Source organism: Solenopsis invicta, chromosome 1 (genome assembly GCF_016802725.1).
Source record: "Solenopsis invicta isolate M01_SB chromosome 1, UNIL_Sinv_3.0, whole genome shotgun sequence".
NCBI classification, from domain to species: Eukaryota; Metazoa; Arthropoda; class Insecta; order Hymenoptera; family Formicidae; genus Solenopsis; species Solenopsis invicta.
Genome location: NC_052664.1, coordinates 32,008,424 through 32,024,530, shown reverse-complemented (window position 1 = coordinate 32,024,530; position 16,107 = coordinate 32,008,424). Strand labels below are relative to the sequence as shown.

Below are 16,107 nucleotides of genomic sequence, written 5' to 3'. Positions count from 1 at the left end.
TGAGAACTGCTGTAAGAAAAAAATACACAAAACTATACGTTGCACACGTTTTTCTTTGTTAATTTCATGAAAACTTAGAATTGCATTTTTTTACTGTTAAATTAAAATTACATATTTTCTTTTAAAATATACCAGATCATAAATCAGAGATTTAATTAAAATCAACAAATTCAGAGATTTCCGAGTTCATTCTTTAACTCAACTAAATTTTATTCATTCAACTGTATTTGTTATTGTTTTTATTTTTAATCTTTTTATTTTGTTAACACTGTTATTGAATCAACAAGATATCTCCAATTAGATTGATTCAACAGCATTTTTTTTCTCTGTGCATCTACACGCAATAAGGTAAAGGGGGATGATTCTCGTCATCACACAGATACAGTAGTTTAGATTGATCTTGATCTCCATCAATTAAGCGAACATTTCTAATTGCAAGGATCTACGTTCCCCCGATTCCTGCGTGTCCAATTTGCATGATTCGCGAACATCGCAAGAAGAATTTCCGACATATAACGATTTATGATGGACGCACGATCGTGGGGATAATCATGCCCATCACGGAGAGGTGGAAACCGGCCAACGGGAGGTGAGTGACGCTTGCGCTGAAAAGCTTCCCTACATAAGTATCGCGAGCTAGCCACCACCGAGCCTAGTATCGCAGATCACGGTAGTAACGTCCTAGAACACCTCAGTAAAGTGTTCGAGCAAGCAGCCCTCACCTCAGTGGACCAACCTAAAGGTGAGTCCTTTGGTAGGACGCAACCGGTGGTCGGTTTCCATGACGCTATCCCACAAAAATCTGAAAACTTTATATAACTTCGTAAATAAGAATAATTCAATAATTTTTTTAACATATTCACAACATTGCAATTAAAAAAAATGCAAATGTCGTTAAACTTAAAACTTCTATTTTTAATACGTTGTTAACAAACATGATTTTAGATCTTTTCTTTTTAGCTGAATTGGCAGCACTAGTTCACAGTTTACCTTTACGTTGAAAGAAGAAAGATAAACTTTAAACAAGCGCAGCCAGTTCAGTTAAACAAAACAGATCTTTCGAATAGAAAATTTTTTGTCAGATTGAATTTTAAATGCCTAAAGTAAAATTATTTTTTGCGACATATCCTTTACAATTTTTTGGAATGGGAAAGGAGATTTTATAGATGCCTAAATCTTATAGATGCATCAATATTAAATTGATTAGCAATATTGCAATATTACTTTTCTCGTTCAATTTAAGAGCTGCGAGTTATGATCGAATACAAAGCGGTCAGTTTAGAGAACTAGAAAATGTATAGAAAATCACGGATTTAGGAATTACTTGAGCACGAATGAAGAGCTTTTGTTGGCCACTCAAGGAGCACGAGGTTATGAAAAAGTTTTTACAGCTCTGTGAAACATTTGTACATTTTACTTACGGAAAATTACGATTAAAAATTAATGCCAATTATACAAGTATTTGTAGTTTCTACGTCTGTATGATTACGTAAAAATTGGTCGTTAGTCGTTGCACTTATTTTAAGATTTCGCTACAACTCATTATATGTTAGTCTTGCATAAACTCGGTTTTAACGACGTTATTACTTTTGAGTTATTTCAAGACGATTGTAAGCGATTGTAAGGAAAGTTTTAAAGAAGTTTGTATAAACATTTCTATAGCCGGTGTGTCACTAAATTGTGCTGCTTAGTCATTTCTTGATATAAATGTGTTATACACTTCACAATCTTATAAATGCATTAATTAAAATGATTTTTAACGTTTTATTGTTTAATATTATTTTGCCAAGAAGTGGAACGTATTTCTATTATATACTTTTCTGAAATTTCACTTTATATCGAACACACAAATAAAATTCACATTGAATTTTTAATTACTTGGTTTCTTTGTTAAATCTTCAAATATAATTGTTTACACTAGTCTGGTTAAGAAATTAAATTTTCCAATTTGAAGCATAAAAAATAAATGTAAAATCCTTCTTGATTTCTATTAGAAATTTAAACAACAGCTTATTTCTATTGCATTTTGCAACACTTAAATGTATCGTCAGACAATCGTATTGTCTCTATCGTTTGAAAAATAAAATTTCTTATACCCCAAATGAAAATTTTTATATCTATTATACAATTTATTTATAATTATCATGACAATTGATTTGTGATTTATAAGTAAAAAAAAAAGATAACACTTAATTATATCGATAGAAAAAAATATATAAACCTTGAAATGTGTTTTTCAATGTTAAAATTCTCAATGTTATAGATTCATTAAAAATGGCGACTATTCGTTGAGTAACACTGTGCTGTAATAAGGCAGGAACTGTAATTACGATATCAGCATACATTTTTCAACAAATAACAATTGCGAAAATGTATCGTGAACGCTAATGATATTCTTCCTCGAATACTTGGAAGACAACTTACATAATTTCATATTGTACAATGCAGGTTTCTTTACTGTATTATTTTAAATCAGGGGGTCGATTGTGTATCATGTAACTAGAGTGAAAATTACAAAAGTGAGCAAATTCACTAGGTATTGACCAATAAAATTATAAATACTCTAGTAAATTTGTTCACTTTTGTCATTTTCACTCTAGTTGCATGATACACAATCGACCCCCTGATTCCCATATAAAACCGTTCATCAAATGAATGTGTCGATTGATCTCATAACACGTTATCTGATTTCTCTGTTCAAGTTTGATGGATACTATATTCAAAATACTTATTCTTTTCAATTTGTACGATATAATTTCCAAGTTTAATTTCGTAAACGTGTTACGGTAAAATGCAAGTTTATCATGATTTAGCTGATAAAAAATTAATTGAAAAGAATGTAATAAAAATCCATGCCCGTTATTACCGTATACTTACCATTCGATTGCAAGCGTAACGAAAGAAAACACTCGCAATTCACATGGTCAAAGTCAAGGTGTTTGAGTCATGCATTTAATTACGCTTGATGCTTCCTTATATATCGATCATTATGTCGATACACTGTGTGTGTGTGCGTGCATGTGTGTGTTTGTGTGTGTGTGTGTATAGTCACACAAATTATTTTACCACTTATGCGACATAATTACGAAATTGTAAACGTTACGAAAATAAATAACGCATCTCATGTCCATTACAAATTTTAAATCAAAGATTTTTTTTTGTGTTGAAACATTATTTTAAATTATTTTTACTTTATAAATTATTTCGTTTGCTATTATGTAATGTTCAGTAACGTAGTAAGAGAAGAGGGAGTTCGCCCCGGATGTCGTCTTAGCAAGGGCGCTAACTCAGGAATACATTGCTTCTTCGTTACTGATAGAAATTTAGGATTAAAGGCCGATATTCATAATAGTCAATTCTTATTTCAAAATCATCTCAAGTAATGTTTTAGCTGATACGGCTCTGTGATTAGTTAATGACATTTAAGATAATACTTAAGACAATCTTAAATATAAAAATCTATTATGAATACCAGCCGAAAATTTGTTTATAACAAAAAACAAAAGACCATAAGTTATTTCGAGTGAAAGACAAAAGAGAAGCAATTAAAGTCAAGTTATTAACTTTAGGGGTAATTTTTTTTTTATTGCTACGGCAAGGAGAAGTTTTTGTTTATAATGCGGGAAATTTCGTTGCTTTTAACAAACAAATATGCGAGTAAAATATACGTTCAAACAAATTGTTTTTTACAATTTTTTATGAAGCGAAAAAGCTGTCTGATAATTAGATTAGTCTGATAATTGGCGATTGCTATCAATAGTGTAGTAAAAAAGAGCATAGGGGTTGGCGAACGAGAAACTGCTCGCGGGTATATCTTTTTTCACTACGCCACTGGAAATATAAATTCATTGAATTGAGAATCTTATGGCTGATTTCTTCACCTCTAGATAACGTTATTTATAAGATATCTTCCAGGCAATATGGTAATTAACAAGGATGGGAAGTAACGAGTTATAGTAAGAGTAACACCGTTATTCGTTACTCGTTACGTTTTTATAATATTCTTTTATAATTTGGTAATAATGTTACAATTTTCCATAACGTAGTAATAGTAAGGCCAGAGTTAGAATAATTACTTTTGACAATTAGCTCATTATCATTATGCATTATTTATTGAAAAATATTAACTTGTAATTTTACTCGAATCGTTACGTAACGAGTCAACTAAAGAGTTACTTTTTTTCAATGAATATTGCATAATAAGTGGTTTGTTAAAAGTGATTGTTTTCCAACTCTAGCATTATTATTATCATAATAAAAAATTCTAAGGTATTACGAAATCGTTATTATAAAAAAGATAAAGTAACGAAGAAGTAACGACTTGCCATTTCTGTTGATTAATTTCAAATAAAATTCTAATATATTTTATTTGTCGAAAATTAATAGTACGAACACTAATTATCCGTTAGACATACAAAAAGGTTTCAATGAAGAAAACAAATTTTTAGTTATTTGATGGATATCTTTATCTGGAAGATAACTATCGGGTGGTGTGTGAAGAAATCGGGTATTAGTCTTCGAGAACATTTTTCTGAAGTTTCCTTTACCAGAATAAAAATGTACAAAGTGAATGAAACGAATAGGTAATTTGCAGATGAACGAGGTATTATCAATTAAGACATATATATATATATATATATATATATATATATATATATATATATATATATATATGTATAGTGTGTGTGTGTGTATACATACACACATATATATATATGTAACCACGAGTATTATGAATCTTTATTTAAGACTTGCACGTGCGTGTTATGTCATAATGTATTGCCAATTCTGTGTTCTATATACGTATGTCGTTTATACGTTATCCTCGTTAAAAATTAGATACGGTTATGAATAAATTATTTGCTAATTATTTTTTTTTTACGTTAATATTTTAATTTCATCTTTAGTTGCTCGGTTATGTAAATGTATTGAAAATATGCAAATGGAGTGTAAAAGTACAAATAAGACATTTTCATTGAATCTTGAAATCGTTTCCCAAATACTTACGAAATAGTCTATTATTTTGAAATTGTCATCTCCGAACATGCATATGCAACCAAACGAATTAGATTTTTATTAGAACACAACAGAAATGAAATTATTATAAATGAAAATGTTGCGCTTTTTACGATTCGCAAACATTTTCCCCGAGCTAAGATAAAGTATTAGATAACAATGCCGCAATGCTAATTTCCCTGATAAGCTATCCTGTCATTCGTGCACGATATGCCGTACAAGGGCAATCTTTCGTTACGTGCCGTAAGTAAATGAACCAGCCGCTGCCGACACTGACCCACATCGCGGGAATAGAAAAATGTCGAATCTCATGAAAGCTTTATGCACCAGATACACTCGCGAAGTTAATCTGCGAGCGTCCGCGTCCGTCCCGTGTACCGCGCCCAGATATGCAAATAAATTCGAATGATTTATCTTCACCTGCAGAGCGATTCTATACGAAATATCGCCGCATAATTATACGGCAATAATAATATCGCGCGAGACGGTGATGTGAGAGAGGGAAAGAGCTGCGACAGAAATACAGATTTGTGAAAAACTGAAATAAAACCGGTATCGACTTTTTTTTTTTTAAGACGTCTCTTAATGGCCGTTATTATGTAGGATGACAACGTGCGTGTCGAGTGTCGACTGCAGTTTGTAGCCAATTTAAATTTATGTCGCAGAAAACATCATCGCAAGACCTACGCGACGTCACGATGTTACAGGGCTTGTATTAACATATAAACGTATACATGCAGTATCTGAACTTCTCGTTTTATCCGTAACGGTAACTTTTTCCACGTGTAGCATCTACGCTTACGTATGTTTACTCCGTTTTTTTTTTCCTCGTGACAGGTTCGTTCGTGCTTTTGCCATTCTAATTGATTAATTTCGATCTATCTCGCCTCGGTGGAAAATATGTTGTTCAAAGTCGATATTTTTTTCAAACGAGATGGAAAATATGATACCGCTTGTTTCTGTCGTGTAAATTAATGCGTTACAAAGATAATAATAATTATGCATTTCCGTAAACAAGCACGCCCGATTGATGTGTTTGCTTACAATATATGTAGCTTGTTTTGAAATTCATGATATACATATGTATCGTGTACGTGATATTAATTAATGATATAATGATTATTAAGCTTCATATTGGTCGTTTTAATTAGGATCATAAATAAAACACAAGGTAATAATAATAATTAATATTTATTAATCTAGTGACAGCGTAGTGAACATACATATATAATGTACCATCGGTGGTGAGATTCAATTACAAGATGGAATCAATAAATTTGTCTCGTTATAATTACATAATTATTTTACGACATGCTTTATTGATCATTTATCTTACATAATTTTTACTTTTATCTCGTTGAATGAAATCTCGGATTCTCTAGCAACCGTAGTTGCGACTATACTATTCCTGTGGATGAAAAAACGAGATTATAAAAAATAATTATTTAATAAAAACTTCTTACACTGATAGAAAAAATTGTACACAAGTTTAAGAAATAAAAACTATGAAAACTTACATGAAAATGCTAGTATTGGAACACTTTACTAAATTTTTGTAAATTGTACTTTTGTTGTATGATTTCTACAAAATTTCTTGGTATACAAACTACAATATTCTAAGTAGTTTACTCTGGCGAAAAAATTTCTATGAATAATTACAAAGTTTTACTGAAAATAGAAATTTGTAGAAATTATTAGTTTTTTTTCGTTGAAATGTTTAATTTTTATTGTAGAAATATTTATTTTCTTTTAGATATATGTATTTAAATACTAAAATTAACAAGTGCTCCAATCCTAATGTCTTGGCGTAGAATTTTGTAAAATTTTTTTATTAGGGTTGTTCCAATAATTAAAATATTTATCAGTATTACAAAGAAAGAGAATTATACATGAAAAAAAAAACAATTTTACTAAAGTATCTAAAATTTTACCTGGATACAGATCTGAAAATAATTTTATTAGGCCATCAAAATATTTATGAAGAATGTTCAAGCACGATGAGCAATGCTGCAAAAAGTTTTGGCATTTCATCTCGAGCGTTCTACATAATTATTTCTAACAAAATTATTTTCAGCTTTACATCCTGCTAAATTTTTTAAAACTTTAGCAAAATCCCTTGCGTAAGAGATATTTCGGACAAAGAAAAGAGATGATTTTCAACTTCTTGAAAAAGATTGAGAAATGTCAACTCGCCCTAAGGGTTGAAGAAAACTTTCTCGTCCCCTGAGAGGAGAATACTGAACTCGGTTTCGATCCATTTCGTGCACGTGACACATTGAACTGTCGAGTTTGGGTCAAGGTAACGCGAGGGTCGCGCCGGACGACGTGTCCCAGTGAGTGGCGTCACACGAAACATTGGCATAAATTTATCGATAAAAGACTATTCCCGGATTAGCCACTTTTTATACGACATTCTTGAAAAAGGTGCACACACCCCACTCCTCCTCTCGTAGCCTTGAGAGGACAATTGAATAAAAAGAAATAAAAAAATCCGCGATTGAACTTGATCAACACCAAAGGTCAGCGAGCTCAGGAAATTTTAGAAATATCGTACAAGACACAACTTAAACGTTCAAGAACTACCAAAATAAAAAAATGTAAAGAACAAGGATTCCGAACAGCTGAACTAGGATGATCTTTAACAAACCTTGACATTCAACGATCGAAAGATTTAAATAATAAAATTCGTTGATCTTTCAGAAGCTTCGTACATAAAAAAAATAAAAAAAGAATTCACGCTGCATCATGAACGATCGTTTCGTCATCGATCGCAAGTTCGATTAACACGAAATTCAACGTAAAAGTGTACGTACATTGAGAGTTTTTTTTTGGGGGGTGGGGAGGGGATGGCAAATTTAATCTGGAGGCGTGCCAGATTACCGCTTAACGAGCGACCTCGAGTACCTGCGAATTCGTCGTTAGCGAGAGCTTTCGTCACTTTCTTCGTGCAGGTCGAAGGATGGAGCTCTCGGTTTTCCGTTGTATACGTGACACACTGAACTCGTGCGGCTTACTGTGGGTCAGCGTGTCTGTGCGATCGCACATATTTGTTTTCGCGTGTCACCATGGCGATGTAACGTCAGTCACACAGAATCGATTGCCGTCACTCCCACTCATGTTATGTGTCACGCGTGCGGTGCAGGCCGCGCTTGTCGCGTATGTATGTATTAACATCGGCCGCCACGTGATGCGCGTCGTATTCCCAAAATGCGAATGAATGGAACAACTGCCGTCGCTCACGCGATTGGCGTGCTAACCTTAACTACCTTAACTATCTAGACAGTTGCCCAATGCGAGATTAATGTGATACGAGCAACATTCGTACATTAATCCTCCTCTTGAACACGGTTTTTCGATAACCATACCCCGAACACGTGGGTCTGTCGCGTCCGACCAGAGCCGCGTTCGTAAAATTTATATCCAGGGGATTTGTGAGCTTCGAACACCCCAATCTTTCTCCTTTCTTCCCCTTCCGTGAAAATAAACAGTAAAGAATTAAAAAAATAAAACATTTTTTTACATAAAACGCTTCTAACGCTTTGACCCCTGGAACTTTAACCCCAAAAGCCTATAGATGCGCTACTGCGTCTGACGTTATTTTTTTCCACCTAAAAATATTCAAAAAAATCTAAAAAACTTCTTGGAACATTTGTCAATATTGCAGTTGACAATGAGTATTATTTATTGAACTTTAAACTTGAATGAAGGAAAAAGCATAATATTCAGGCGAAGGATTGCGGACGAAACGTAGACTTTGTCGCTAATCTACACAAATCAATCTATCAAATGGCAAATTCGTAAGATTGTGATGTGGAGAATTTGCAAAATCCTGCGTTTGATTCTAAAACCTGGAATACAATTACCAGGATCTGTTGCACCGACAGATCGATGAATTTGTGGACTCGAACATCCGAAATCCAAGAGAAATGATGCTAGGATTCTGCAGCATCGAGTATTCGTAAATCTAAGAGCCTCGGCAGATCGAAGATTCAGCGGATCAAAGATTTCTCAAGCTTAAAAGCTCAAGATTTTAATATATCAAGTACATCAAGGTTTCGTGAAGAAGTTGCAGTTTGAGAAATTACGATCATATTTGTAAGATCAATTTTAATAAACATTGATTATGAATTTAATAATTTCATAAATGTCTCTTAATTTCAACAAGGATAAAAATCCTACAACATTATTAATTTGTGACCGAAAATGTGTAAAACTCAAAATTTACACGATCGAGAAGGATAAAAACGCACAAAATAGTTTACGAATTCGTGATATTTGAGAGTCGGAAGTGCATAAAAAAAATATATTAGCTAACATTCATTTTAGATTCAAGATAAAATCTAGGATAAAACACAATATAATTTTATATGCGAAATAAACCGGTGTACGAAAATTATTTGCAGAATCAGAATATAACACATAAATGAAACATCTATTAAAATACATGCATATGTATGTTAAAATATACGGACCTTGGGGGGGGGAGGAGATAAAGTTATAAATAGAATTCTATAAAAAGAAAAACGCGAATTATGAATCGTTTAAAACCAAACTTAAGACTCCACTAAAACTTGGGATGCTCATTTCTCGTACCAGAAACTGTCAAAACAAATGCTTTACGCTGTCAAAGATTTAAGCGGTTACTTCTCATTTTTGTGATTTGGATAAATTTTCCGCTACATCTATTTACCCAGCTGATTCAGCTGTTGTGAAAGAATAAACAAGTTGCTCGGGCGTTTAGCCAAGGATTAGCGCGTTATGTCGCATTAGAAAGTGCAATGAAAATTAGCGAGCTTTGATTTGTCACTCACTGTCATCGTTCACACTTTTCTACACATTGCGAACTTTTATTTCTCTCACTCTGTAACAAAATTATTAATCTTTCTCTAGAGATGTTTGATAAAAATATATTTAGATAACTAAGATTGTAAGTATACAAAGTTCAAAATAAACAAATGTTTACAGAAAATAACTTAACGTAGTTTGATCAAAATATTTGTGTGTGTGTGTGTGTGTGTGTGCGCGTGCGCGTGTGTGTGTGTGTGCGTGCGTGCGTGCGTGCGTGTGTGTGTGCGCGCGCGCGCGCGCGCGTGTGTGTGTGTGTGTGTGTACGTGTGAGTTGTGTATGAGAGAAAAGGAGAAATTTATTACAAAGTTCTTCTAAATATCTAAAAGTAAAAAATCTTCCTGAAATAATTTACGCGTTTGTCAACATAATGTGCCCGTAATTATCAAAAACCAATCTGAATTCTATCGCAGATAGAAACAAACTTGCAAGATGTTAATTTTTTCTTATTTTTATCATATAACTATTGAGATTCTTCTCGTAAGAAACTTGACGATGTCCAAAATAAGGACACCGTGTTTAAGAGATACACAGCTCGATGCACTTACGTGGTGCATACCGCGAATGCGTGCTCAAATGCGGGGTGGGGATGTATAAAGAAGGGTAGGCCTGCGTTCTTGCCCCTTCGTCCAGTGGATGACGCACCTCTTCGCCGTCGTACACGCCGTTGTGCTCGCGTACGACCACGCATCCAGTGCAGTTGTCGCTTACACGTGGCACTATTTTCGTGAACCACATACATATCTACATGCATCGTCGTCATTGACATCGCGTTACATTGCGCTGGCCTGCACTGCCAACTGCATCTGGCAGTACACCCGTGTCTCTGCTCACAGTGCCTAAGTGCTCGCAGTGTCATCCCCGCGGATGAACCCCATTCGTCAACAGTGAGAAGGAAAGTCGGCGAGGTACCTTTTTCTCATTTGTCAAAGTTTCCGGTATCAACATTTTGAATTACTGTGCCTCCTCGTGAAAAAAAGCGTTGCACGCACGTTCGTTTTTGAGTAAAAAAAAATTTTCTTCTCTTTCGTTACACCACAAATAAATTGGGATCGGACTATATGCGGTGACAGGGTCAATTAATCGAGGATTAAAATACGTTGTGATGCCCAAGTGGCGTGTGTTTGTGTAAAGTTTTAAATACATAAAAATATCGATTCTTATTTTTCAGAGAAATGAATTAAAATCTTAATAAAACTATCAGTATCTCTGCGTGTTGTAATCGTAAAAGTTAAAGTCTTTTACGACTGTGCTTTATTCTCGAGTAATTCTTTGAATAGTGATAATGAAAGTTTTTAACTTTGATCCAGTCTTAGCTCCCGCGGAATGCAAAACTTTCTGTGAATCTAAAACAATGAGTTAAAGTAGCGTAAAATTCTACAGAGATTACAAGACGGCATAAAATTCATGGAAATCAAAATATATTGTATGTTAAAAATAAAAAGAAAAAACGCATAGAATTCTTGGAAGGCGAATTGGCGTGCACTTACACAAGTGCATCAAACTTGGATGTATAAAAAGAGAATGTCTATCAATAAAAATCACGCTTGGCACCATGATGGCATTCTTCAAACGCTTCAGCTTCTATCATTAGCGTTCGATCGAGCTTTTAAAAAAGTAGCCAGTGTTATATTATGTTTTATTTTTATATTTCGCAATTATATTACAAGATCGACGTTTTATAATCTGCCTGATATTATATGGCTCACTATTTTAGTTATGAGTACACAAACATTGAGAAATTATAACCGATAAAATTTTAAATCGATATATCGATTTTTGAGTATTTTTATGAAAAATATAGAATTATAATAAATTAAAATAATTATACAAAATTATAATACAGCGAATAAAATAAATTGACAGTAGTAGATTGTACTTGGGGAAATAAAATAGTCGATTAAAAATTGGTACATTTACTAATCGCAGCGAAAGAGCGCTTTCTAATCTCGTAAATGACATACTTACAATTAGTGAAGATGTGCAGATTGTATATTTTGATTATAATATAAGTGATTTTTCTTTCGTGTTTTTCTCTCATAAATAATTGATTACACGTTTTTCGAGAGATGTCAAATGAATCACGTTGATCGTTCATTGACCGATGAACTTTGACCTTTGATCTGCATACTCTTAATGATAGATTCATTGAAAAAAATCTAATTCAATAAAATGCTGAAGCTGTTAATATTTTTGCGCAGTTGTTAAACATACATAATATATACTTTTCCGATTGTAACATGCATTCTTTGCATTACTTTCGCGCAAAGAAAAAAAAGAACTTACATAGTTATCTTTTATTTAGAAAATTGAAACAAAGTTAAATACATATAAAGTACAAGTAATTGCTTTAATTGCTTGATATTTTACAAATCTAAACGAGAACGCCTTTACGGTCGTAGCTGCATCTTGGTGCTTTTGTATTTACTCGTGTGATTTTATACTTTCTCAGATTCAACACAAACTGCGCGCTACTTTCGGTCGTAACACAGCTATAATCGAACAAGAGTCAATAATATCACATTTATTATTAAATTAAAATTAATTTAATAGTACACTATGTTCACTAGCATTACTTGATATTTATTTATTTTTCTTCAACGTCTTCACTTGCGCGTGCAAAACAAAGGAAATGGGTTCCTTGGCATTGGAGGATCGGATTTGTACAGAATGCCCTTGGTGATGATGTGCCGGAAATAGTTGGCATGATACTGTCATTGTTCGTTCGACCCTGAGAAGCAACAAATAGTACATTCCAAAAACTTGGCACGGACCAAGTTATTCCCGTAATATTTTATGTGACGTCAAGAATAATCAAAACAGGCATCGATAAAATAAAATTTTAGGAGCAACGTCCGCGATGTAAATCTGCATGATTGCATGCGTTTCCGTTACTAATTCTGATTTTTAGGAAAAACGAAAGATAATGTAACTTTCAGTGAGTTAAATTTTCTACAATATATACGATAATTATCTGTCAATAAAGAAAAATAGTAGATAAAGGTGATACGAAAGATAAACGAATTAAATCTCGACAATGTAGATATCTACATTTCAAGCCTCCGATCAATAATAAAGTAGACATAGTGTGAATACAAACGTTTCAAAGCTTCACAAAACGAGGCATCAATAAAATTTCAAAAATATGAGCTTCAATCGAAACGCAATAAGAGAAACGATATTATAAATCTAAAATCCGTAAGAAAAAATCGCTTCTTTTCGTATAATGGAAGACAATTTGTAGAAATTAATTTTGCGTGTATGATAATAAAATAACGTGAAAATATTCTAACGGCATAAAATATTCCATTATATTTATATATTTTATTCTATTAGAGACCAAGGAATGTGTATGTGTGCATCAAAAATTCCTTAAACGCACGAGCGTCTTCTTTTCAAATCGTAATTGACGCTCTTGATTGACTTCATGGCTTCTTTTCAATTTGGTCCACCGCTCAGCGTGAGGCTCTTCATCTGAAAACATATACCTATTGGAACTTGTTAAACAATCAGAGTCGGAAATTCCAATAGTTTATGGGGGAGATCGCGAAATCTTAAAGCTAAGAAAATAACACGCTCTTCTAAATATTATTTTTCTCTTAATGTCTGGAAATTATTTTTAAAAATCTCTATTAATTTCTTTAATTATAAATATAAAATAATACCTCTAAATTTCTAACTACAAGCAATATATGGCTTTATATTTTATATAGAGATACATGTAATAATGTATATAATTATTTTAAATATACATATATGTATATTTAAAATAATATCATTTAAGCGTATACTTATTATACATTGCAGAGATTAATTTTTGTATACTGCAGAAACATGGTTGTTTACATTCCCAATAAATATTCCGTGTTACATCAAACGATCGAAATATCGATTGTAAAGGCTGCAGTTAGTCGCTATTTTTGCAATGGATATAAGACCTGCTTATGCATTGGCGCACACATTTTTTGCAAAGACGCCTGCAGCGTATAGTATAGCGACATGATGAACGAAACTCTGTGACGAAAAATTTTATTTCACTACCGCCCCGTTTAAGAGACATCGATCTCCTCTGCTGCTGTGTGTCAACTTCATCAAAGCGCAGCTTGCAAGTGTACAATATATTTGATTTCCGCGAATAGATATAGACGAACGAGGTTAAGTCCTTAAATGAAGGATCTATATAAGGATCATTGACTGATGGCAAGTGTAGGTCAGTGGAACGCTTTACCCGCCTTCGTACTTTATCGCGCGACCTCGTAAATTCGTAACGCAGCCTGACAGAAATAAAAATGCGCGAAATGCTGCGAGTGACATTGCAATTTATTTTTTAAAGGTATCGTCAACCACATAGATTTATTGTACTTTTCAGTCCTTGACAGTGCTGTTCAAAGAGCAACAAGAAGCAATATGAGAATTAAAATGAAAATTTTACACGATAAAGTTAACAATTATTATTATTTTTATTATTTGTATGATTGCGAAATCAAAGTTGCCACCTGTTAATAATTTTATAACAATTACAAATTAATAATTACATTCATTAAAAGCTATGTCGTTCCATTTACGATTTCGTTATCTTAAAAGAGAATAATTAAACAATTACATTTTAAAAATTATTCTGCGTTTTTCCTTTTTGGACAAGCTATTTGCCTTTGCATAATTTATATAATTTTGAAAATCAAAAATGGGGTAAGATCTAAAAATGTATGTCAATTTTCTCTCACGTAACGTAAAACAAAATAAATGTTTGCCCAGCGCCTTATCGAGACAGCGATTTCAATAAAGATACGTGAGATATTTCATTTTATTTCATATTGACTTACTTTACAGCTTATCGCTGAAGCATGTTTTCGAACCTCAATCATTATTTCTCCATTCTTTGAATTTTATCAAGATACGATTACAAGATTAATGCCCAATCGGAAATACCGCAAAAGATAGAATTGGAGTTATAGCTCTCAATCAATTTAATTTATCCTAAAATTATATAAGCGCTATCTGGTAGAATAAGTATTTCTCTTGTAATTATCAAATATTTATCTGTGATTTTTTTGAACATTGAAACGATACTAAAAAGCGAGACTCTTTGTCGTTGACACGCGAGGCTTATTCATAATTAAACGCGCTTTTATCGACACAGATGGTGTCGTTTATAAAATTATTCAGATTTTTTCATGTGTGCTACGAATGCTCGTCAGCCTGATTAATCAGCTCGATGTTTTCTATCACTCTGTCTACATAAATTTATTACATACATTAACTCGTAAGCTTTCTTCTTGATTCAAAGCTTAGTAAAATCTATCAATCTGTCATTCTTTTCAAACAGAAAAAGAGTATGAGAATACAACTGTCGATACAAATTTAACGGAATAAAAAAAGCTCTAAACAAATATCGTAGCTTGAAAGAAAGGTTTAGATTAACGTTCGATTGGCATAATAAATGTTAGCAAATAACATATGTGACATGGAATAAGAAGATCGATCGCTGTCTATGGTAGCGAATGAGTAAGTAATTTTATCGACATAAAGGTAGATTCGATGTGAATATATGGTTGCATTGTTCAAAGAAGACACTCCGTCTTTTTGATCGATTTGAGCTAATCGTTAACTTTAGCACGTGGCAAATTTTTCATAATTAATGCTTCGATATTAATGAAAAATTAAATCATTCATTGGTTTTAATAAAGAATGAAGAGATTTTTAAAAGAAAGATTTTATAATTGACATTTCATACGTACGTAGATCTATAGGTATACATCTCAAGAAATAGACTCAGTGAGCAGAATATTTAAATTCGATAAAACAACTTTAAGATATCTTTTAGAGTTTTTTTTTAAATATCTTAAACATGTTTCTTAAAAAATTTTTAAATATCTTGAAGTTATCTTTACTTCTATTTTAAACAAGAAGCTGTCTGAGGAGATAAATAATTTTTCTAAAACAATAATACAGGTATGAAAAGTATTTAGGATGTTTTAAAGTAAATGGTTTGATTACTGATTTTTCGATTTTAAATGCTCTTTTTAATTAAGAAGATTAAAATTTTACTTTTAATAAAAATATTATAACAATAAGTAAACTTCTTAAGAATTCAGTTTCTTAAGAATTTAAACCAAAATTATATATACAATTATGTAATAATATAATTTATATATTTGAAAAAGCATCTGAAACACAGCGTACTGTTGTTTTAGTGTGCTTATCAATATAAATTTCTATTCTATAAAAGAAAAGCATCTTAGGAT

The 16,107-nt window shown here is 32.5% G+C and overlaps 1 protein-coding gene and 1 long non-coding RNA gene across 4 annotated transcripts in view; one reads left to right on the top strand and one right to left on the bottom strand.

Annotated features, from left to right (window-relative positions):
• Positions 1 to 605: 605 nt before the first annotated feature.
• LOC105198621 (glutamine synthetase 2 cytoplasmic) overlaps positions 606 to 16,107 on the top strand; it is a 37,727-nt gene continuing 22,225 nt past the window's right edge. The window contains exon 1 of one of the 2 annotated variants that reach the window (XM_026134534.2): positions 606 to 742. The gene's annotated coding sequence lies outside the window, so the exon portion shown is untranslated. Of the gene's footprint in view, positions 743 to 10,637; positions 10,771 to 16,107 lie in introns of those variants that run through there. The other variant, XM_039454870.1, reaches the window with a different exon arrangement.
• On the bottom strand, positions 6,189 to 8,288 carry LOC105207427. Of its 2 annotated transcripts, none has more exons than XR_005575850.1 (3): positions 7,830 to 8,288; positions 6,534 to 6,684; positions 6,189 to 6,424 (listed from the first exon to the last, which is right to left on the bottom strand). It is a non-coding gene; the product is annotated as an uncharacterized LOC105207427 (long non-coding RNA). The 2 variants fall into 2 exon arrangements; XR_851437.3 differs by having other exon boundaries at positions 7,921 to 8,288.